Source organism: Pogoniulus pusillus, chromosome 13 (genome assembly GCF_015220805.1).
Source record: "Pogoniulus pusillus isolate bPogPus1 chromosome 13, bPogPus1.pri, whole genome shotgun sequence".
Lineage (NCBI taxonomy): Eukaryota > Metazoa > Chordata > Aves > Piciformes > Lybiidae > Pogoniulus > Pogoniulus pusillus.
In genome coordinates this window covers 27,773,499-27,796,991 of record NC_087276.1, presented here as the reverse complement: position 1 = coordinate 27,796,991, position 23,493 = coordinate 27,773,499, and the positions used below count along the sequence as shown (strand labels likewise).

The window sequence follows — 23,493 nt, the reverse complement described above, 5'->3', positions numbered from 1 at the left end:
TCAGGGAGTTGCAGACAGCAATGAGCTCTGCCCTGAGCCTCCTCTTCTGCAGGCTGCACCCCCCCAGCTCCCTCAGCCTCTCCTCACAGGGCTCTGCTCCAGGCCCCTCACCACCTTCATTGCCCTTCTCTGGACACCTTCCAGCACCTCAACATCTCTCTTGAATTGAGGAGCCCAGACCTGGACACAGCACTCCAGATGGACTCACAGGGCTTGTGTTGCTGACAGACAAGGGTAAAAACCCCAAAACTCAAGTGGCAGCTTCTAAATTCTTAAATTAGTTTATAACATCTAATCCAAGCTGAAAGGATGAAAGTGTTTCCAGGGGCAAAACTGCAGATTCGTGTGCAGAATGCAAGAGATTTTCCCTTGCTCAAAGACAGTCTTGCAACAATGATTTCTATCTCCTTGCACGCTTCTGCTGCACATGACTGCCTGAACTAATGAATCAATTTGAGTGAGGCTTGAGCTGTGTGGTATCCCCAGCGATGCTGGGCTGGGGAAGGGAGTGGTAGTTAACTGCTTTCCTTTGGTCTGTGCTGGCAACACAAAGCTTTTTGCTTTGTGCTACTCAAATCGTCTAAAAAAACACACTGAAATTAACTCCTTCATTAGCCTCACAGCTGCTGCCCCTTGTCTCTTTTCATAGAATTATTTCATGGAATCAACCAGGTTGGAAGAGACCTCCAAGATCAGCCAGGCCAACCTAGCACCCAGCCCTATCCAGTCAACCAGACCATGGCACTAAGTGCCTTTTCCAGGCTTTGCTTCAACACCTCCACCACCTCCCTGGGTAGCCCATTCCAAACCCAATCACTCTCTCTGGCAACAACTTCCTCCTAACATCCAGCACAGACCTGCCCAGGCACAACTTCAGACTGTGTCCCCTTGTTCTCTTGCAATGAGCTCTGCCCTGAGCCTCCTCTTCTGCAGGCTGCACACCCCCAGCTCCCTCAGCCTCTCTTCACAGGGCTGTGCTCCAGGACCCTCACCAGCTTCCTCACCCTTCTCTGGACACCTTCCAGCATCTCAGCATCTCTCTTGAACTGAGGAGCCCAGAACTGCACACAGCACTCAAGGGGTGGCCTGAGCAGTGCTGAGCACAGAGGCAGAAGAACCTCCCTTGTCCTGCTGCCCACACTGCTCCTGAGCCAGCCCAGGATGCCATTGGCTCTGCTGCCCACCTGGGCACACTGATGCCTCATCTTCAGCTACTCTCTCCCAGCACCCCCAGGTCCCTTTCTTCCTGGCTGCTCTCAGCCACTCTGGCCCCAGCCTGTAGTGCTGCTTGTGGTTGCTGTGGCCAAAGTGCAGAACCCTGCACTTGGCCTTGTTAAATCTCATCCTATTGGTCTCTGTCACCCATCCAGCCTGTCCAGGTCCCTCTGCAGGGCTCTGCTACCCTCCAACAGCTCCACACCTGCTCCTAGCTTGGTGTCATCTGCAAACTTACTGATGCCGGACTCAATCCCCTGGTTCAGATCATCAATAAAGATATTGAGCAGGACTGGGCCCAGCACTTAATTAATTACAGCACTGCCAAACTTTGTGCTGTGACTCAGAGCTGAGCATGATTAACACAGTGCATGGCTTACATCTGTTGGAATATTACAAGCCAGGCCTCATGAATAACATTAAGACTTCACAGGTGACAGCTCCGTTCCGCAAGCCACCTAGAAATGCTCTGCTCACTCTGCCCATGCCACAGCTTCATTTCAAAGTGATGACCCAGCTTTTTCTTCCACTCGAGCTGCTTACATTAAAAGACAAAAACCAGTGGGTTCAGCTCCCAGCCACACTGCAAACCCACTCTAAGGCTGTCAGTACAAAACTTGTTCTCCGTCTGCTCGGTTTCGTGGATGTGAGGTGCAATGTGTCGAGCTCAGCATTTCGGTCATGATTCATCTTGTAATTTAATCAGTCCTGAAACACTGTTCACTACATGAAAGAAAGTGTACTTCAGCAACAGGGATCAGAAAGCAGGAACATCAGATCAACCCAGGAGAGCTCCTGAGTCACTGAGGGAGCTGGGGGTGTGCAGCCTGGAGAAGAGGAGGCTCGGGGGTGATCTTATTGCTGTCTACAACTACCTGAAGGGGCATTGTAGCCAGGTGGGGGGTGGCCTCTTCTCCCAGGCAACCAGCAATAGAACAAGGGGACACAGTCTCAAGTTGTGCCAGGGTAGGTATAGGCTGGATATTAGGAAGAAGTTCTTCACAGAGAGAGTGATTGGCATTGGAATGGGCTGCCCAGGGAGGTGGTGGAGGCACCGTCCCTGGAGGTGTTCAAGCCAAGCCTGGATGAGGCACTTAGTGCCATGGTCTGGTTGACTGGACAGGGCTGGGTGCTAGGTTGGCCTGGCTGATCTTGGAGGTCTCTTCCAACCTGGTTGATTCTATGATTGGCAACAAGGGTCACGTTACCCCTGTGAATCCAGAGTAGGTCAGCAGTAGCAGAGCTCTTTGGTTACTGCTGGGTGACCACTATGGACAAAACCCTCCTCCAACTCACCCTTAAGAGCTCTGTGGGCACACAGTCTAGATGACTGGATAGGGCTGGGTGCTAGGTTGGACTGGATGATCTTGGAGTCTCTTCCAGTGTGGTTGATTCTATGGTTCTATGATTCACACAAGAGCAGTCCTTGAAGAGCAGGTCTCAATATTGCACCTTGCCATGCATGTAAACAAGGTTGTGCAACAACAGCTCCCATGTCTAATTCCAGTCATGTCCATAACTACATGGGGATGAGGCCACAGGCAATAAGGAAGGCACTGAAGTGCTGCATCAGTCAGGAAAAGCCATCTCCTGTGGCCTTCTCTGCCCATGGCTGGAGCTCCTAGAGCTCCAGAACATATCACAGCTGTTCCACAGGTGGGAATTCAGCAGTAAGAGGTATCAGCCAGACCTCCTGACATCCACCAATCTAACTACTGAAATCCTTCTCACCTAACAAACACAGAGAAAAGAAGCACTTCATACCTGCTTTATTACATGGGGCAGCTGTAGGTCCTTGAACATGGCTTAAATCTGTGTGAAAGTATAAACAGAAGATCTGATTTTCATTTGCATGACTTTGTGGCACATTAAGAGAGGCCATGCAGAGGCTGCAAGCAAGCAGCCTGCCACTACAGGACGGTTTTAAGACCACTAGAGCTGGTGTGAGGTGATTTCCACCTGCACAGCATGTCACCAATACCCATTAGCCACAGAAATCCCTTTTCCTTAAGATCAAGACCACACCATAATGAGAGTTTGTGCTTCCACTTACTGCTCTTCATCCAATTATGAAACTAAAATTGCAAGCAAAATACTGGCTGCACTGTTTGTTTTTCTTGGGTCCTCAAACACCAGCCACAATAGATGAAACAGAGGGCAAGGGGAGGCCAAGTGGAACAAGGCAGCTGGGTGGCTCTGGCTGAAACGTGGGGTAGCAAAGACCAGAACCACTGCTAACAGTAGAGAAAAGGGGAAGGAAAAACGTGCACCAGAAAGAGATCAGCTCTTTGACAAACCACTCTTGCACCTCACTAAAATGTTAAGATGAAAAGAATGGAGTGGCCCAGGCTGCTCTCTTAAAACCATTTTTTATCTCCCAAAGTATTCTGCGTACCTCAAATTTCAGTCATAATTAAGTAGCCTTGAACTAGTTCATTTTAGGGAGGAAACCTCATCTATGCCTAGAAGTTATCTTGCTTTCCAAATATTACTGATCAATCATTTATCTAAGCTGAAACACTTAAACCTCTTCAATGCATAAAGCTAAAACACTTAAAACTCTTTAATGCATATATATACACACACACACACATAGATACATATATATACACATTGGATTCTTTCTTGTGCATGGTCTGGGATTGTTTTTTACTGCATAGCATAGGGAAATTAGTGCTCTTCTTCATTTTCCTTCTCCTTTAGAAATGTTGCTTCTGCATATTGAAATACTACCTCCAAATTCAGTCATAATTGAGTAGCCTTGAACTAGTTCACCCTTCTTATTAGGGAGGAAACTTCATATATGCCTAGAAGTTATCTTGCTTTCCAGATATGACTAATCAATCATTTATCTAAGCTAAAACACTTAAACCTCTTTAATGCATATATATACACATACACATATACATAGATATATGTATATTCCCATGTACTCTACACTGCTCAGGCCACACCTTGAGTGCTGTGTCCAGTTCTGGGCTACTCAATTCAAGAGAGATATTGAGGTACTGGAAGGTGTCCAGAGAAGAGCAGCAAAGCTGGTGAGGGTCCTGGAGCAGAGCCCTGTGAGGAGAGGCTGGGGGAGCTGGGGGTGTGCAGCCTGCAGAAGAGGAGGCTCAGGGCAGAGCTCATTGCTGTCTACAAGTACCTGAAGGGAGGCTGTGGCCAGGTGGGGTTGGGCTCTTCTGCCAGGCAAGCAGCACCAGAAGAAGGGGACACAGTCTCAAGCTGTGCCAGGAGAGGTCTAGGCTGGATGTTGTTAGGAAGTTGTTGGCAGAGAGAGTGATTGGCATTGGAATGGGCTGCCCAGGGAGGTGGTGGAGTCACCGTCCCTGGAGGTGTTCAAGAAAGGAGTGGATGAGGCACTTAGTGCCATGGTCTGGTTGTTTGGATAGGGCTGGGTGCTAGGTTGTCCTGGATGAACTTGGATGTCTCTTCCAACCTGCTTGATTCTATGATTCTCAGTAACCTGTAAAGCAGTGTGCCAAACCCACTGCTCTTTACAGCACCCAACCAAGCTGACATCTATCAGGAGTACCATATCACAGGCTGAATATTTCATATCAGGACTGTTATGTGTCAGTTCTAACCCACCAAGCCTGACATTCTCTCTGAGGAGAAGGAAGTCATGCTGCTGTTTTTAGATCAGCCTTTGACTCAAGATCCTCAATTCACCTCACAGATGTAAATAAATCCATGTACACCACCGTGAGGCATTCATTCTATCAACTCTTCCAGCTACAGCCAAGTTGGTACATGCAGCAATTCAACACCAAACGTCACCAACAAGTATGTTGGCAACCTTCTGATCACTGGAGCTAAATTCTGCACCAAGCATGGTGCAGTGAGATGTAGGACACACACAACGCCCCCCAAGGAAGCAATCTTGTATTTATCAGAATCAATTAAAGTGTCTTTTCATGTTTTTTATAACCACCTACAAACAACTGCTTCACCTTTTCTTTCTTCTCTTTCTTCCCTCCCAGGGGTTCAGCTTCAGACTGACCTTCTCCTGGGCTGCACCTCATGTAAGTACAGCTGTAGCAATGCAGTGTGACTATTATTGTGTGCATCTTATTTCACCAAGGCACAACATATTGATCAAAACTGGGATTTCTAGACCTGCTGTTTGCTTCTGTGAAAAAAAAAAGTACTGGGTTGCTAAATCCTCACTGCAGAGTTAGCTAAGGCAAGCACTATTTACTCCTCAAGTCATCCTTCTTCTGAAGGATCACAAATGGGCTACCTTAAGTAGGTTCAGGCTGGCTGTGAGGAGGAAGTTGTTCAGCATGAGAGTGGTGAGAGGCTGGAATGGGTTGCCCAGGGAGGTGGTTGAGGCCCCATGGCTGGAGGTGTTTGAGGCCAGGCTGGATGAGGCTGTGGCCAGCCTGCTCTAGGGTAGGGTATCCCTGCCCATGGCAGAGGGGTTGGAACTGGCTGCTCCTTGTGGTCCCTTCCAACCCTGACTGATTCTAAGTAGTCTCATACAAAGACACATCCAATTTACTACACCTTTCTAAGTTTGTCAAATCTGGACTTCTTGGAAGTGTCCCATAGCCTGAGACACTCCAGGGCTCCTTGCCAGCCTTGGGGAACTTCTGTGCAGCCACAACTGCAGAAACAGACTGAAGGAACATCAGCAGTCAGAAGGACTGATGGGCAGTATTTCTGCAAACCCTTTGCCAATGCCTGGGAAGAAGGATTTGAGGCTGTAATGCTGTCCCCACCACCTCTACCACCAGGCCACCATCACAGTTAAAACTGTTTGAAATCTCACAGCCTCTGTTGGTGATTTTCATACACTGACAAGGGCTCATCAGGGAGCAGGAGAAAGACAAAGCCAACCCCTAGTCAGACAGCCTGGGCTAACTCTGCAGGGAAAGCACATCTTTAAGAAAGCCAAACATAAAAAGGAAAGAGGCACAAAACTCAGTCTTCTCCTTCTCCTCTGAGAGAGACTGAGGGAGGTGGAGCTGTTCAGTGTGGAGAGGAAAAGGCTCTAAGGTGGCCTTATTGTAGCCTTTCAGTATCTTAAAGGGGCTGGGGAGGGACTTTTTAGGGTGTCAGGTAGTGATAGGACTGAGGAGACCCTGAATGGGTTGCCCAGGGAGGTGGTGAAAGCCCCATCCCTGGAAGTGTTTAAGGTCAGGCTGGATTAGGCTCTACACAGACTGATCTAGTGTGAGGTGTCCCTGCCCATGGCAGAGGGGTTGGAAATAGATGATCCTTGTGATCCCTTCCAACCCTGACTGAGTCTATGATTCTTTGCTTCTCTGCATGGCCAGTACCATCCATTAGGGCACTGATGGTGCAAATCCCATCAACAGTCTGAGGATGTATTTGCATGGAGCCTGAAAAATCACAGTATCATCGGGGTTGGAAGAGACCTCACAGACCATCGAGTCCAACCCTTTACCACAGAGCTCAAGGCCAGACCATGGCACCAAGTGCCACGTCCAGTCCTGCCTTGAACAGCTCCAGGGACGGCGACTCCACCACCTCCCCGGGCAGCCCATTCCAGTGTCCAATGACTCTCTCAGTGAAGAACTTTCTCCTCACCTCCAGCCTAAATCTCCCCTGGTGCAGCCTGAGGTTGTGTCCTCTTGTTCTGGTGCTGGCCACCTGAGAAAAGAGAGCAACCTCCTCCTGGCCACAACCACCCCTCAGGTAGTTGTAGACAGCAATAAGGTGCTCAAGTGCAAGGGCTGGCACCTGCTGAGAGCAGTGGGCAGCAGGGGACTTGTTCACCTCGGTCTAGTTAATAAGCAAAGGACTAGAAGCCAGGAATTCTTTAATGTTAGCATCAGCTCTTGCCAGTTCCCTTCACCTTTTCATGCTCTCCTGTGTACAATGAACACAACCTTTCTGTGCCCAGTGCCCATCTCCCCAACGTTTCATTCCAACTTAACAACCCAGCCATAAAACTGCACTGCCCTCCTTTCCCCTTTGATAAAGTGCCCTCAGTATCAAGAGGTAACACTTAAAAAGCTCCTTTCAAACCACTGAGAAAGAGGAGTTGAACGTTTATGGAGCAGTTTATGTCAGCTTACCATAGGGCCTCTTTAGCCACAAGCATTGAGCCAGAGGCCCCAAGGCTTTTTTTTTTGGGGGGGGGGGTGGTGAGGGGAATGGAAACTTTTTGGAGTTGAGCTCTTAACAAATTTCCAGCCCTGCAGTATGTTTTTCATTAGCCTACATGGTGTTATAATAAATGATGCACTTCCTCTTTCATTTCACCCTTTTTTTTTTTCCCCCTTCCCTTCTTTCTCAACATGCCACAATTTTTGCTGTGTCTGGTTTTTATTACTTGCAATATACTCCAGCACAGTAATCTTAGAGCCTATGTATGAAAACAGAGAGGCTATCTTGAGTGAGACATCAGCCACAGCAAGACGAGCTTCCAGTTGAAATGCTTGGCTGAAAGCCATTCTTTTAGGGGGCCAAAAAAAATCTCTTAGCCTAAAATCTAGATTCTTAGAGAGGGAATGATGATAAAATTTGTGGAAGTTGGGCCCAGGTGACATTTTAGAGTTTTATACTTGCTACAAGTCCCTCCTTTCCAGTTCTGATTTCACCTAAAGGAAATGAACAAAGCTGCCAAATTACATAAATTTCCCTGATCTTTTTTACATCTTATAAATATCATCAGTAATAGAATCATAGAATCAGCCAGGCTGGAAGAGACGCCCAAGATCATCCAGGCCAACCTAGCACCCAGCCCTATCCAAACAACCAGACCATGGCTTTGATTGAACACCCCCAGGGACAGCAACTCCACCACCTCCCTGGGCAGCCCATTCCAGTGCCAATCACTCTCTCTGACAACAACTTCCTCCTAACATCCAGCCTAGACCTCCCCTGGCACAACTTGAGACTCTGTCCCCTTGTTCTGTTGCTGCTTGCCTGGCAGAAGAGACCAACCCCACCTGGCTCCAGCCTCCCTTCAGGGAGTTGCAGACAGCAATGAGCTCTGCCCTGAGCCTCCTCTGCTGCAGGCTGCACACCCCCAGCTCCCTCAGCCTCTCCTCACAGGGCTCTGCTCCAGGCCCCTCCCCAGCTTCACTGCCCTTCTCTGGACACCTTCCAGCACCTCAACATCTCTCTTCAATTGAGGAGCCCAGAACTGCACACAGCACTCAAGGTGTGGCCTGAGCAGTGCTGAGCACAGGGGCACAAGAACCTCCCTTGTCCTGCTGCCCACACTGCTCCTGAGCCAGCCCAGGATGCCATTGGCTCTGCTGCCCACCTGGGCACTGCTGCCTCATCTTCAGCTACTCTCTACCAGTACCTCCACATCCCTCTCTGCCTGGCTGCTCTCAGCCACTCTGTCCCCAGCCTGTAGTGCTGCTTGGGGTTGTTGTGGCCAAAGTGTAGAACCCTGCACTTGGCCTTGCTCACTCTCATCCTGCTGACCTCTGCCTGCCCCTGTTTAAGTATGTTTTAAATACAGCTGGTACACTTTTTTTTTTTAGGATAGCCTTCTTTTGATTTTCCTCCCCCTGTGCCCATGATTCTTAATAAGAAAGCACTCCCAGGCACTGAGAACACCAGGAAAACCAGGCTATGCCAAGAAGAAGGGCTTCCAGTGAAACATCATCACGTCTAGCACCCTGTGTTTCATTTACAAATCTTTGATTTCTAAATGAATGGCAGTTCAAAGTACACATGAAACACAGACACTTTCTGCTTATGTGTGTAGAGATTGTTAGAGATTAAGCCACTTTTAATTAAAGACTTAAGCAGGTGTCAGTTCATGATGCTCTTTGAATTTGGTTTAAACAGATCCACGCTCCACGACTACCCAGCAGCAGGCTTTAAATACAAGCAGAATCAAAGAGATCTCCCCAAAGAAAGAGAAGCAAAAGGGAAGCTGCTCTGTGGGAGGGTTTGAAGTTTGGGTCCTGCTCAGCTGTTATATGTGCCACATTGTGTATTTAGTGGGGGGAAAGCACTCTAAAGCACTTCCAAAAAGAACCAAAAGTGCTGCAGACTGCCCCACAAGACACAGCCCCCAGGCAATGGGAGATCTATGAGGAGAGGCTGAGGGAGCTGGGGGTGTGCAGCCTGCAGAAGAGGAGGCTCATTGCTGTTTACAACTACCTGAAGGGAGGCTATAGCCAGGTGGGGTTGGTCTCTTCCCCCAGGCAAGCAGCAACAGAAAAATCAACCAGGTTGGAAGAGACCTCCAAGATCACCCAGTCCAACCTAGCACCCAGCCCTATCCAGTCAACCAGACCATGGCACTAAGTGCCTCATCCAGGCTTGGCTTCAACACCTCCAGGCACAGCGACTCCACCACCTCCCTGGGCAGCCCATTCCAATGCCAATCACTCTCTCTGACAACAACTTCCTAACAACATCCAGCCTAGACCTGTCCTGCCACAGCTTGACACTCTGTCCCCTTCTTCTGTTGCTGCTTGCCTGGCAGAAGAGACCAACCCCACCTGGCTACAGCCTCCTTCAGGTAGCTGTAGACAGCAATGAGCTCTGCCCTGAGCCTCCTCTGCTGCAGGCTGCACACCCCCAGCTCCCTCAGCCTCTCCTCACAGGGCTCTGCTCCAGGCCCCTCACCAGCTTTGTTGCCCTTCTCTGGACACCTTCCAGCACCTCAACATCTCTCTTGAATTAGGAACCCAGAACTGGACACAGCACTCAATGTTTGGCCTCAGCAGTGTTGAGCACAGGAGCAGAATATCCTCCCTTGTCCTACTGGCCACTCTCCCCTAGCCAGGAAGGAAAAACTGTTCAAGTCAGGTAAGCTGTGGCAGGCACAGGTTACTAAGTGGATCTTTGGATGGCTGCTCCACCTCCAGTTTTATTTGCTGGGAGCTGCTTAGGTAACTAACCCAAAAGAAAATAACCATTTCCAGGTTGCTTTCCTTTGCAAACTCTGGGCTGCCAGGAGGAACTGAGAGAATTCCAAAGCAGCTTCCCTTCTGTTGCTCTTTTTTGGGTGTTTCTCTTTGAAGTGGCACCCTGAGTGGCTGCTCATTCACCAGCTTCATAGGTAGTCTTTAAAGCAATATCTTCCACCCTTCAAGCTTAAGTACAGAAACATACAATTAATTAAAGCAAGTCGGTGGTGTTATTATTTCACCCTTTTATTTCTCCTTTGTGGCAAACTCTAAGACCAAGCAGTCTTTTGCAGCAGGATTTCAGGCACTGGGGAAAAGGCTGAGCTGTATAGACTGGTCTGACAGGGTTTGTGTAACACCAAAACAATCTAAGAAAGCCATCTGAAGGAAAAAAAACAAGTCTAAAATCTAGGAGCAGAGAGTCAAACTCCACAATGGCTCTAAGGACATGGCAGTGTTATTGTGATGTGCTTAAGTGATGGTTTAACCCTTTGTTCTGACATGCCTTCCCCTCCAAAAAAAACAGAAGAGTAAACCTAAAATCATGTTTCATATGGAATGAGTGCAAAGCAGACTGGCTAGGAAACCTTCCTTTGTTAAGGGACAAATGGAGCACTTAACCTGCCAGATGGCTGCAGTGCAACCAAAAAATGCATCTAATGCTGCCTGTAATAAGAGTGGCCAAACATCCCATGGCTGGTTTCCAAATATCTTCTTGGTGTGGAATGTTTGTAAACCATCCTTCCCCACTGCTGCCAAGCTCCAGGAACACTCTCCAAGAGAGCTTTTGTCCTTAACTTTATATATGTATCTCCAAAGTAATTAAGAATTATTACAGAGAAGAGATGTTGGTGAATCTGTCCTAAGGTAATCATAGAATGATAGAATCAACCAGGTTGGAAGAGACCTTCAAGGTCAGCCAGCCCAACCTAGCACCCAGCCCTGGCCAATCAACCAGACCATGGCACTAAGTGCCTCAGCCAGGCTTTGCTTCAACACCTCCAGGGATGGTGAGTCCACCACCTCCCTGGGCAGCCCATTCCAATGCCAATCACTCTCTCTGACAACAACTTCCTCCTAACATCCAGCCTAGACCTCCCCTGGCACAACTTGACACTCTGTCCCCTTGTTCTATTGCTGCTTGCCTGGCAGAAGAGCCCAACCCCACCTGGCTACAGCCTCCCTTCAGGTAGTTGTAGACAGCAATGAGCTCTGCCCTGAGCCTCCTCTTCTGCAGGCTGCACACCCCCAGCTCCCTCAGCCTCTCCTCACAGGGCTCTGCTCCAGGCCCCTCACCAGCTTTGTTGCCCTTCTCTGGACACCTTCCAGCACCTCAACATCTCTCTTGAATGGAGGAGCCCAGAACTGCACACAGCACTCAAGGTGTGGCCTGAGCAGTGCTGAGCACAGGGGCAAAATAACCTCCCTTGTCCTGCTGCCCACACTGCTCCTCAGCCAGGCCAGGATGCCATTGGCTCTGCTGCCCACCTGGGCACACTGCTCTCTCCCATTTCCACATGGCATGGATGTTGTTTATTTTCATTCTTTCAGCACAGGATTTTATAGCCACAATTATCTTATTTTCTCTATCTTCAATCACACTGGGTGATTGTGTGCTCCACAACCTCACTGGAAATGTTCAGGACCAGGTTGGATGAAGCCCTTGAGTGACCTGTTCTAGCAGGAGGTGTCGCTGCCTATGGCAGGGTTTGGAACTGGATGATCTTTGAGGTCCCTTCCAACTCAAACCATTCTATGATTCTCTTTATTAGGGAAGACAGTAAGGCCATAGACTTTCTTCCTTTGTTGTACTTCTCCTCTCCTCTTTCTCTTGTGCTGCCAAGTAAGCTCTGTTGCTTTCAGCCTGTCCCATAGCCTTCACAAAACACACTCAGAGTATCAAAACTCCTCCTCCATCCCTGCCACCTGAGGTCTGCAAAGGAAAGAGCTGCTGAAAGCCTGGTAACAGGAAAAGGTCAGGAGCAGTGCATTACATTCTCTATGTTTGGATTAGCCCCCAACAGCTAAATAAACTGATTTAATGTCTCATGACATTTTCAACCAATAGCTGATAAAATTATCCCAAGTATGCAGAGACAAAAGGTGCACACAGAGGCACCAGAGCACATCTCTCACACAGCCACACAGGCAGCCACCTAAGAGTGAATTGCAGCAGTTTGACCATTCAAAGCAGAGGCCAAATATAAAGGAGGCCAAGTTATGAAGCCTGCTGTCTAGGAGACACACAAACACCTCAGCCTTGCCATTCTCTCTCCCATTGTATGCAACTGTCAGGTTTTGCCCTGTGTATTTAGCACAGCATCATGTTTCTGAAACAGGACCAGAGTCTTTTCAAAACAGAGAAATAAAAGGCAAGCTAGTGAACTGAATGCTTTGGGAAAGCTTCTCTGAATTAGCTGGGTTAGCAGGTCTGAGGGATTTTCACCAAACCACAGGAGGATCCTGACTCATGTCAGCAGAGGAAGGAGCTGCTATCGCTCCTCTCCCAGCCTGCTTGCCACCAGCTCTGCTGGAGATTCCCACTCCTGTAACAGTGGAGCTGGCACATGGAAAATAACATTCAAGCAGTTGGAGCACACTGCAACATCCCTTAGAAGGATCCAGATTCGTGGTCCACTTTGGAAATCACAGAACCATGCAGGTTGGCAAAGCCCCTCAGGATCACCAAGTCCAACCTAGAACCCTACTCTACAAGACTCACCTTAAACCATATCCCGAAGCACCACATCCAAACAACCCTTAAACACATCCAGGGTGGGTGACTCATTCCAGCAGCAGCTCATTCCAGTCACTGACCACTCTCTCTGTGAAAAACTTTTTCCTAATGCCCAATCTAAACCTCCACAGTCTCAGCTTGAGGCCATTCCCTCTTGTTCTGTCTCCAGTTAGCTGTGAGAAGAGACCAGCAGCAGCCTCTCCACCACTTCCCTTCAGGTCCTTGTAGACAGCAATGAGGTCTCCCCTCAGCCTCCTCTTTTTCAAACCAAAAGGTCTGTTGATGAATAAATGAAAAGCAGACACCCACATCCCTTTGCTGAGGCTTCACCAGAGGGGAGGCTGACTTGTCCTGCCAAGGCTATGGCAGACCCAGCCACCAGAGCGAGTTTCACCAGAGCTGCTTTGCAAAGAGCCCTTAGGGAAAGCTGCTGGAACTACTCAAAGCAGAGACGCTGGTTCTGAAGAGTGAATGCATGATTAATGGGGCTGCAGCTCTGCTGCAATTGTGGTCGCCTTTTTCAAGTCTTCCATCAAAGTCCTCACCACCTGAGCTATTGTAGCAGACTAAAAAAGGAAAAGGACTAAAGGTAGTGCTCATATAAAGGCTGCTCCAAAGCAACTAAGCTAAAATCTGCAAGTCTTGCTTACTTCAGCTGATTTGCACTTTCAATTTCCTTTTTTTTTAAGTAATTACCAAAGCATTTTCATAATTATGACCAAATAGGAACTTGCTGAATACACTCACCCTGAGATAAAACACAAGCATACAGTCCTGAATGAATCCCATTAATACTAAATCTCATTTTTACTCTTGAAACAACAGTAGTGAAAAAATGAGAACAAATTCTGCCCCTGTGCTCAGCACTGCTCAGGCCACACCTTGAGTGCTGTGTCCAGTTCTGGGCTCCTCCATTGCAGAGAGATGTTGAGGTGCTGGAAGGTGTCCAGAGAAGGGCAGCAAGGCTGGTGAGGGGCCTGGAGCAGAGCCCTGTGAGGAGAGGCTGAGGGAGCTGGGGGTGTGCAGCCTGCAGCAGAGGAGGCTCAGGGCAGAGCTCATTGCTGTCTACATCTACCTGAAGGGAGGCTGTAGCCAGATGGGGTTGGTCTCTTCTGCCAGGCAAGCAGCAACAGAACAAGGGGACATGGACTCAAGTTATGCCAGGGAAGGTCTAGTCTGGATGTTAGGAGGAAGTTGTTGTCAGAGAGAGTGATTGGCATTGGAATGGGCTGCCCAGGGAGGTGGAGTCACCATCCCTGGGGGTGTTGAAGCAAAGCCTGGCTGAGGCACTTAGTGCCATGGTCTGGTTGACTGGACAGGGCTGGGTGCTAGGTTGGCCTGGATGATCTTGGAGGTCTCTTCCAACCTGGCTGATTCTATGAAATATCAGCAGGGACTGGCTGCATTCTGTGTTATGAACAAGAGATCTTTGCCCACACCAGTCTCTTCATTATGTTTATGCTCCTCTGACACTATCATCATTTCAGCTTAAAAGTACACTGAGGAATATTTCTTTTGTATGAATAATTGTTCTTTATAGACATTCACACATGGATAGAAAGGGCCCAAATGTACACCCACTAATTCACTAATGACACAGTGATGCTTCAACAAAAACTCTTCAGCTCATAAAAATAATGTTCTGGCAACCACAGCCCTAAATAACTACTTTCACTTTAACCTTGTGATTTGTTTAACCCATCTGAATCACTGACCCTACCTGTGCTACTGCACAAAGTACTCCTAAAATGCAAACTTCTGAAAGTCAATATAGTGCTGAGCAAACCCAAACAGATCAGACCTCAGCTTTAGTCCTATTTAGCTCCTGTAAGTAAAAGAAGGTATTACCAGAATTGTGTCACAGTATCACAAAGGTTGGAAGAGACCTCATAGATCATCAAGTCCAACCCTTTACCACAGAGCTCAAGGCCAGACCATGGCACCAAGAATGATTTCTTTCTTAAGCACTTCTGTGTGGAAGTCAGCTTCAATGTTTGCTATTTGAAGCAAAACCTGGATGAGGCACTCAGTGCCATGGTCTAGTTGACTGGACAGGGATGGGTGCTAGGTTGGCCTGGATGATCTTGGAGGTCTCTTCCAACCTGGTTGATTCTATGATTCTATGGATGGTTTTGGTCAAAGCACAGCAGTTTCTTCTGCTCCACAACTACCCCAAGTTACCACAATCACCCTGGAGGTGTTCAAGAAAAGGCTGGATGAGGCACTTAGTGCCATGGTCTAGCTGACTGGATAGGGCTGGTTGATCACAGGATGTCAAGGGCTGGAAGAGACCCAAAGAGACCGAGTGCAACCCCCTGCCAGAGTTACACAGCATAAGTGCGTAGGGGATGATGCATTCAAAGGAGCCTCAGGGAAAGTGTGCTAGACAAACCTAACCAGGTTAATGTGAAAACTCTTAGGCTGTGGGCACTGCAAAGTGAAACAAGTGAGGGACTGGTGGGGCCTATAAGAGCAAGCAGTTACCTCTATAAAACCCAGAGAGCAGCAGACTGGAAGGAGCCACATTATTACCTTGTGCTCTCCCTAGGGACCAAAGGAGTGTGATTCCATCTCCCCATCTCTGCATGTTTTCTGCTGCAAAATAAAACCCTATGGACTAAAGTTTATGAGGTCTGACTTTCAAAAGGCAAGCATGCTCCACCTCCAACTCCATGCCAAACTGTCACTGAGGTTTTATCAGATATAAATCATCCCCCCCCTTTGGGGGTTTTTGCTCTGTGCTTCGAAATACAAACCATACTTAATAGCTTAACCCAGTGATAAGCATGAAATATTACAAACCATTCAAAGAAAAGCATCATCCTGGGCTGCCCCACATCGTCTCTTCATAGAAATGTGACTTCTGAGATTAAAGAAGTGCTTGTTTATGGAACAATGTGACCAGTAGAACATTTCAGCACTTACAAGCAGAGCTGCTAAGTTGTAAAGACTGTAAATAGAGACTTGGGATTACTTTTTTCACTGTAACATAAATGATAAAAGCATAATCAAAAGGAGCCCCCCCAAAAAAAATTACTGAGCTAGGTAAATACTTGGTTTGTAAATACTGACAACCAAAAAAGGCTCTCAGGGGTTAAGTGGAAGGTGGCCAGAGAAGGGTGACAAAGCTGGTGAGGGGCCTGGAGCACAGCCCTGTGAGGAGAGGCTGAGGGAGCTGGGAGTGTGCAGCCTGCAGAAGAGGAGGCTCAAGGCAGAGCTCATTGCTGTCTACAACTACCTGAAGGGAGGCTGTAGCCAGGTGGGGTTGGGCTCTTCTGCCAGGCAAGCAGCAACAGAACAAGGGGACACAGTCTCAAGCTGTGCCAGGGGAGGTCTAGTCTGGATGTTAGGAGGAAGTTGTTGTCAGAGAGAGTGATTGGCATTGGAATGGGCTGCCCAGGGAGGTGGTGGAGTCACCATCCCTAGAGGTGTTGAAGCAAAGCCTGGCTGAGGCACTTAGTGCCATGGTCTAGGTGACTGGATAGGGCTGGGTGCTAGGTTGGGCTGGATGACCTTGGAGGTCTCTTCCAACCTGGTTGATTCTATGAACCTTAGAGGCTGTCTATTGGGAAGTTTTAGCTTAGAAGATAATGCAAGAATCAAAATAGGCAACTAATGATATAAAATTCAATATCTGAAGGGGGCCTACAAAAAAGCTGAGGAAGGACTTTTCAGGATATCAGGGAGTGACAGGACTGGGGAAAATGGAGCAAAGCTGGAGGTGGGGAGAGTCAGTCTGGCCATGAGGAGAAAGTTCTTCACCATGAGAGTGGTGAGAGGCTGCAATGGGTTGCCCAGGGAGGTGTTTCAGGCCAGGCTGGATGAGGCTGTGGGCAGCCTGCTCTAGGGTAGGGTGTCCCTGCCCATAGCAGGGGAGTTGGAACTGGACAATCCTTGTGGTCCCTTCCAACCCTGACTGACTCTATGATTCTAAATAAGACAACAGAAACTATACTACAGACACTACAGAAAGTGCACATAGCTATATACAGGTACAACATGAATGGCAAATTCTTCATTCATTTTAGGTGTCAACTCCTTTTTGCTTGGTTAATACAATGCATTAAACTTCACTGCTTGGGGGAGGAAGGAAAAGACATAAGTTAATTCTTCATTACAGTTTAAAAAGGCAAATTATTTAAGGGCTATTTGTATTCAGGCTAAGCAGACAGAATCATGATATTACTCCTTTTTTTTTCATTCAAATGGCAAGAATTTACATTTTCCTAGCACCTCACTGAAATGAGATGTTACAGCAGCAGCATTTTCCTTACGTTTGCTTGGGATGTTTTTCCCTTTGAATTAAAATGAATGCCTAAAATAGTTCTGGGGTTTAAAGTATTTTATAAGGCATACATTGGCTCTTTTTCAGCTCTAATGCTGGGTTGCTGTCTAAAGTCTGCAGAGGCCAAGTGCTTTTGCTAATAGCATTGTTTTGCAGAGGCAGGAAGGGATGCAGCTCCCAACAAACACAGCTGTGATGAGAAGCTCTAAAGAAAACCAAATTTGACTGACAACATTTTTACCAGTTGAGTTTATTTTGCTCCTGTTTTTTTTTTACCCTCTTAACATGCTCAGCTATGCAAGCTAAGTAATCCTATGGCAGAAATCCCTCTCCTGTAGCTCTCCTGAAGAGCAGCCAGGAAGAAAGGGACCAGGTAGATAGTAGCTGAAGATGAGCCAGCAGTGTGCCCAGGTGGGCAGCAGAGCCAATGGCATCCTGGGCTGGCTCAGGAGCAGTGTGGCCAGCAGGACAAGGGAGGTTCTTCTGCCCCTGTGCTCAGCACTGCTCAGGCCACACCTTGAGTGCTGTGTCCAGTTCTGGGCTCCTCAATTCAAGAGAGATGTTGAGGTGCTGGAAGGTGTCCAGAGAAGGGCAATGAAGCTGGTGAGGGGCCTGGAGCACAGCCCTGTGAGGAGAGGCTGAGGGAGCTGGGGGTGTGCAGCCTGCAGAAGAGGAGGCTCAGGGCAGAGCTCATTGCTGTCTACAACTCCCTGAAGGGAGGCTGTAGCCAGGTGGGGTTGGTTTCTTCTGCTAGGCAAGCAGCAACAGAAGGGGACAGAGTCTCAAGCTGTGCCAGGGGAGGTACAGGATGAATGTTGGGAGGAAGAGAGAGTGATTGGCATTGGAATGGGCTGCCCAGGGAGGTGGTGGAGTCACTGTCCCTGGAGGTGTTCAAGTGAAGACTGGCTGGGGCACTTAGTGCCATGGTCTGGTTGATGGGACAGGGCTGGGTGATAAAATCACAGGATGTCAGGGGTTGGAACAGACCCAAAGAGATCTTCGAGTCTAACCCCCCTGCCAGAGCAGGACTATGCAATCTAGCTCAGGAATGCATCCAGACAGACTATGAAAGGCTCCAAAGAAGGCGGCTCCACAACCTCTCTGGGCAGCCTGTGCCAGTGCTCTGGGACCCTTACAGTCAAGAAGTTCCCCCTTGTGTGGAGGTGGAACCTCCTGTGCTGCAGCTCACATCCATTGCTCTTTGTCCTACCACATGGGGCAAGTGAGAAGTGCGATAGGTTGGACTGGATGATCTTGGAGGTCTCTTCCAAGCTGGTTGATGCTATGAAAAAAGCTCTCCTGGCTTGACGCACAAGTATTTGTATCACAGTATCACCAAGGTTGGAAGAGACCTCTCAGATCATCAAGTCCAACCCTTTACCACAGAGCCCAAGGCTAGACCATGGCACCAAGTGCCACATCCAACCTTGCCTTGAACTGCCCCAGGGACGACGACTCCACCACCTCCCCGGGCAGCCCATTCCAGTGTCCAATGACTCTCTCAGTGAAGAACTTTCTCCTCACCTCCAGCCTAAATCTCCCCTGGCGCAGCCTGAGGCTGTGTCCTCTGGTTCTGGTGCTGGCCACCTGAGAGAAGAGAGCAACCTCCCCCTGGCCACAACCACCCTTCAGGTAGTTGTAGACAGCAATAAGGTCACCCCTGAGCCTCCTCTTCTTATTGCTGCCATTACACCTAAGGTTGAATTGTTTATAAGCCATAGCAAGATCCTTTCAGTTTGCCCTTCCCACAAAGGACCCCTGAAGCCCTCTTCAGCAGTTATGACCGCACTACGCAGACAGTCCTTATGGCAGGAGGGCTCAGGCTCCCTGTTTTTGCAGCAGGCCTCCACACCAGTAAGAGCATGCAGCTGGAGCTTAAAGGATTAGGTGGATGTACGTGCAGGGGAAGTCACATGTATACACAAAGTTCAGTGCCACTGCCCAGGGCAGCGCAGCGGCGTCAGCAATCCTCCCCTGCGCGCTCCCATTGTTTATCCCTACCAGAGAACTGAGATAGCGGAGTTTCTGCTCAGCTCCTTTGGAAAAGGGCCTGACTTGATGGGCAAAATGTTTCTGCCAGCCACCAAGGAACCATAGGGCAGTGTCTACCAGGTGAGGTTTTAAGTAGTTCCAGCTTTTAGACTGCCTTTTTAGGGGGAGAGCTATAGCCTAGAAACTACTTGCGTTAGCGCACGTAAAGCTTGGGTCAGTGAAAAGGAACAGAAAGCAGTGTTCAGTTTTCAGGTAGCAGACCCTTAGGAAACACATCATTGCCTAAATGGGTCATGCTGCTCCTTTTATCTGGTTGTCCAACAGGAAGTTACAGTAGGCTTTGTCTTATGCATAGCAATTTCCATGCTCTTGCACACTAGGCTGGAATTCTCTTTTGCCCTTTCTTTATGTGCAAAGGAATTGCCAGGCAATTCCTTTGCTGGAATTCTCCTTTGCTGTTTATGTGCAAAGGAATTGCCAGGCAATTCCTTTGCTGGAATTCTCTTTTGCCCTTTCTTTATGTGCAAAGGAATTGCCTGGCAATTCCTTTGCTGGAATTCTCCTTTGCTGTTTATGTGCAAAGGAATTGCCTGGCAATTCCTTTGCTGGAATTCTCCTTTGCCCTTCCTTTATGTACTGAGTATTTGCCTTTCAGTTTTTATTAGTGGCTCTAAATACAGAATCATACAATGGTTTAGGTTGGAAGGGACTTCAAGGATCATCCAGGTTCAACACCCCTGCCATAGGCAGAGACACCTCCCACTAGAACAGGTTGCTCAGGGCCTCATCCAACCTGGTTCTGAACACCTCCAGGGAGGTTGGGTGAGCACAGAATCACCCAATGGGATCTTTGATTCTGTGCTCACCCAACCTCCCTGGGCAACCTGTGCCAGTGTCTCACCACCCTCACTGCAAAGAACCCTTTCCTAACATCCATTTTGAATCTCCCCTCTGCCACTTTAAACCCATTCCTCCTCCTCCTCCTGTCATTACAAGACCTTGTCAGTAGTCCCTCCCCAGCCTTCCTGTAGGCCCCTTCAGATACTGGAAGGCTACACCAAGGTCTCCTCAAAGCCTTCTCTTTTCCAGGCTGCAGAGCCCCAACTCTTGTAGCCTGTCCTCATAGCAGAGCAGCCCTCTGAGCATCTTGGTGGCCTCCTCTGGACTGGCTCCAACACTTCCATGTCCTTCTTGTGTTGGGGGGTCTCCAGAACTTATATATATATATATATATATATATATATATATATATATATATATATATATATATATAAGAGCTCACATTTTTCCATCTAGAAGTTTAGCAAAGGAATTGATGACAAGTTAATCTAATTAGCCTTTAATAAAGCAAAAAGGGCTCAGTGAAAGTGAGCTACTCCTGAATCTTCTGTTCACAGCAGAACGATAAAACACAGCAAACCATACTGGGAAAATATCACTGCAGAGACACAGCAGTAACTAATTAACCAATTAATCACAATTAGGCTGCATTTGCAATTATATTCTAAAAGAAAGGAAACCAAAGGCAAACTTCAAAGCACCAAAAAACTTTCCTAACTGCTTTCAGCAGAAGCTTTGCATAAGCACAATGACTGCTGTCCTTTCCAGCCTCCATAAGCATTTTTAACTCTGCTCATCACTGTGGTATTTGCAAATCTGTTTTTACTGTGCTTAGCAGAAGACCTATTTTCCTTTAGGGCTCTGTCAGCTGAACTTCATGTCCTTTTTGTGTAAGTGCTAAAGCAGCACATAAAAGGCAGCACCTTCTTTCTCGTGCTAGCATCACATCCTTCACACACGTATCGGATTCCAGCGAGACTTGGACAGACTGAGAGCTGGGCACAGAGGAACCAAATGAGGTTCAACAAGGACAAGTGCAGAGTCCTGCATCTGGGGAGGAAGAATAAACTGCAGCAGGACAGGTTGGGAGGTGATCTGCTGGAGAGCAGCCCTGTAGAGAGGGACCTGGGAGTGCTGCTGGATAACATCCACAGGACAGCAATGTGCCCTTGTGGCCAGAGACAATGGGATCCTGGGGTACATTAGGAGAAGAGTGTGACCAGCAGATCGAGGGAGGTTCTTCCCCTCTACTGTGCCCTGGTGAGACCTCATCTTGAGTACCACCTTCAGTTTTGGGCTCCCCAGTTTAAGAAGGACAGAGATCTGCTGGAGAGGGTCCAGCAGAGGGCTATGAGGATGATGAGGGGACTGGAGCACTGCCTGATGAGGAGAGGCTGAGTGACCTGGGGCTGCTTAGTCTGGAGAAGAGAAGACTGAGAAGAGAATTGATAATGTTTATAAATATCTGAGGGCTGGGGGGACAGGCTGTCCTATCCCTCCCTGGGATAGGACAAAGAGCAATGGATGGAAGCTGCATCACAGGAGGCTCCAGCTCAACACAAGGGGGAACTTCTTTCCTGTAAGGGTCCCAGAGCACTGGCACAGGCTGCCCAGAGAGGTTGTGGAGTCTCCTTCCCTGGAGCCTTTCAAGGCCAGTCTGGATGCATTCCTGTGTGACCTGAGCTAGATTGGATGGTCCTGCTCTGGCAGGGGGGTTGGACTGGATGATCTCCTTGGGTCCCTTCCAACTCCTGCCATCCTGTGACTGGCCCCATCATCCAATCCTTTGGATGTCAACACAAGTTGGACTGATGCTGAAACGATGGAAAGAAGTTAATCAAATGTCTGGGCAAAGTGATTCATGATGTTTGTGATCTGCACATCAGAATGCTTCACTTGAACTTCTACATGTAGGATCTGAACATCCAATCAGAGTTTATATGTGTGTTTTCCACAGCAACTCAAACCTGCAAGGCTCATTTAAGTGATGATAGGCAAGCAGGCTCCAGCGACCTCCCGACCAGCTCTGCTTTACTCATGTGCCTGTGTGGGCTATTCAAGAACAACCATTTATCAATCATTACTAAGAAACTGGCTCCCTGACAAACTAATTACTCCTCAGCTTCCACCCATTAGCACAGCAGGAGGTAGATTCTGAATCTATTTTTTGTGGTGGGTTGACCCTGGCTGGATGCCAGGTGCCCACCAAAGCTGCTCTGTCACCCCCCTCCTCAGCAGGGCAGGGGAGAGAAAATGTGACAAAAGGCTCCTGGGTTGAGGTAAGGACAGGGAGAGTTCACTCACCAATTACCAGCATGGGCAAAACAGGCTTGACTTGGGGAAATGAGGTTAATTTATTACCAATCCAATCAAAGCAGGGTAATGAGAAATAAACCCAGATCTTTAAGCCACCTTCCCAACACCCCTTTCTTCTTCCTGGGTTTAACTTTACTCCAGAATTCTCTACTCCTCCCCATGAGTGGCACAGGGGTCACGGTCAGTACATCACACACTTGTTTCTGCTGCTCCCTTTCCATGCTCTAACACAAGTCCTTTCCATGGGCTACAGTTCTCCATTAGCTGTGCTGTTGAACATCTTTGTCAGTGACAGGGACAGAGGAATCGAGTGCACCCCCAGCAAGTGTGTAGATGGCACCAAGCTGTGTGGCACAGTTGATTTACTAGAGGGAAGGGATCCATCCAGAGAGACCTGGACAGGCTGCAGAGGTGTGCCCAGGCCAACCTCATGGCATTCATCAAGGCCAAGTGTCAGGTCCTGCTCCTGGGTGGGCACAATCCCAAGCACAGCTCCAGGCTGGGTGGGGAATGGCTGAGAGCAGCCCTGAGGAAAAGGCCCTGGGGGTCTGGGGTGATGCAAAGCTCCACAGGAGCCTGCAGTGTGAGTGCAGCCCAGACACAACCCTGTGCTGGGCTGCAGCAAGAGCAGTGTGGGCACAGGGCAAGGGAGGGGATTCTGCCCCTTGGCTCTGCTCTCCTCAGATCCCACCTGCAGTCCTGTGTGCAGTTCTGGAGCCCCCAGCACAAGGAGGACATGGAAGTGTTGGAGCCAGTCCAGAGGAGGCCACAAAGGTGCTGAGAGGGCTGCAGCAGCTCTGCTATGAGGACAGGCTGAAGGAGTTGGGGCTCTGCAGCCTGGAGAAGAGAAGGCTTTGAGGAGACTTTGGAATGGCCTTCCAGTATCTGAAGGGGGCTACAGGAAGGCTGGGGAGGGACTACTGACAGGATGACGAGGAATGGGTTTAAACTGGCAGAGGGGAGATTCAAAATGGATGTTAGGAAAGGATTCTTTGCAGTGAGGGTGGTGAGACACTGGCACAGGTTGCCCAGGGAGGTGGTGGAGCACAGAATCACCCAATGTGATCTTTGGTCGCATTGGGTGATTCTGTGCTCCACCACCTCCCTGGAGATGTTCAGAACGTTGGATGAAGCCCTGAGCAACCTGTTCTAGTGGGAGGTGTCCCTGCCTATGGTGGGGGTTGGAGCTGGATGATCTTTGAGGTCCCTTCCAACCTAAACCATTCTATGATTCTATGAACTGCTTCAGCATG

At 48.6% G+C, this 23,493-nt stretch overlaps 2 protein-coding genes across 2 annotated transcripts in view; one reads left to right on the top strand and one right to left on the bottom strand.

Moving 5' to 3' along the window:
• The window catches only part of C13H7orf50 (chromosome 13 C7orf50 homolog), a 191,610-nt gene that overhangs the window by 86,927 nt on the left and 81,190 nt on the right, over nt 1-23,493 (bottom strand). The gene's annotated exons all lie outside the window — the stretch shown is intronic.
• Nucleotides 1-23,493, top strand: part of GPR146 (G protein-coupled receptor 146) — a 68,878-nt gene that overhangs the window by 29,932 nt on the left and 15,453 nt on the right. Inside the window, exon 2 of the mRNA XM_064153711.1 lies at nt 5,202-5,243. The gene's annotated coding sequence lies outside the window, so the exon portion shown is untranslated. The remainder of the gene's footprint in view (nt 1-5,201; nt 5,244-23,493) is intronic.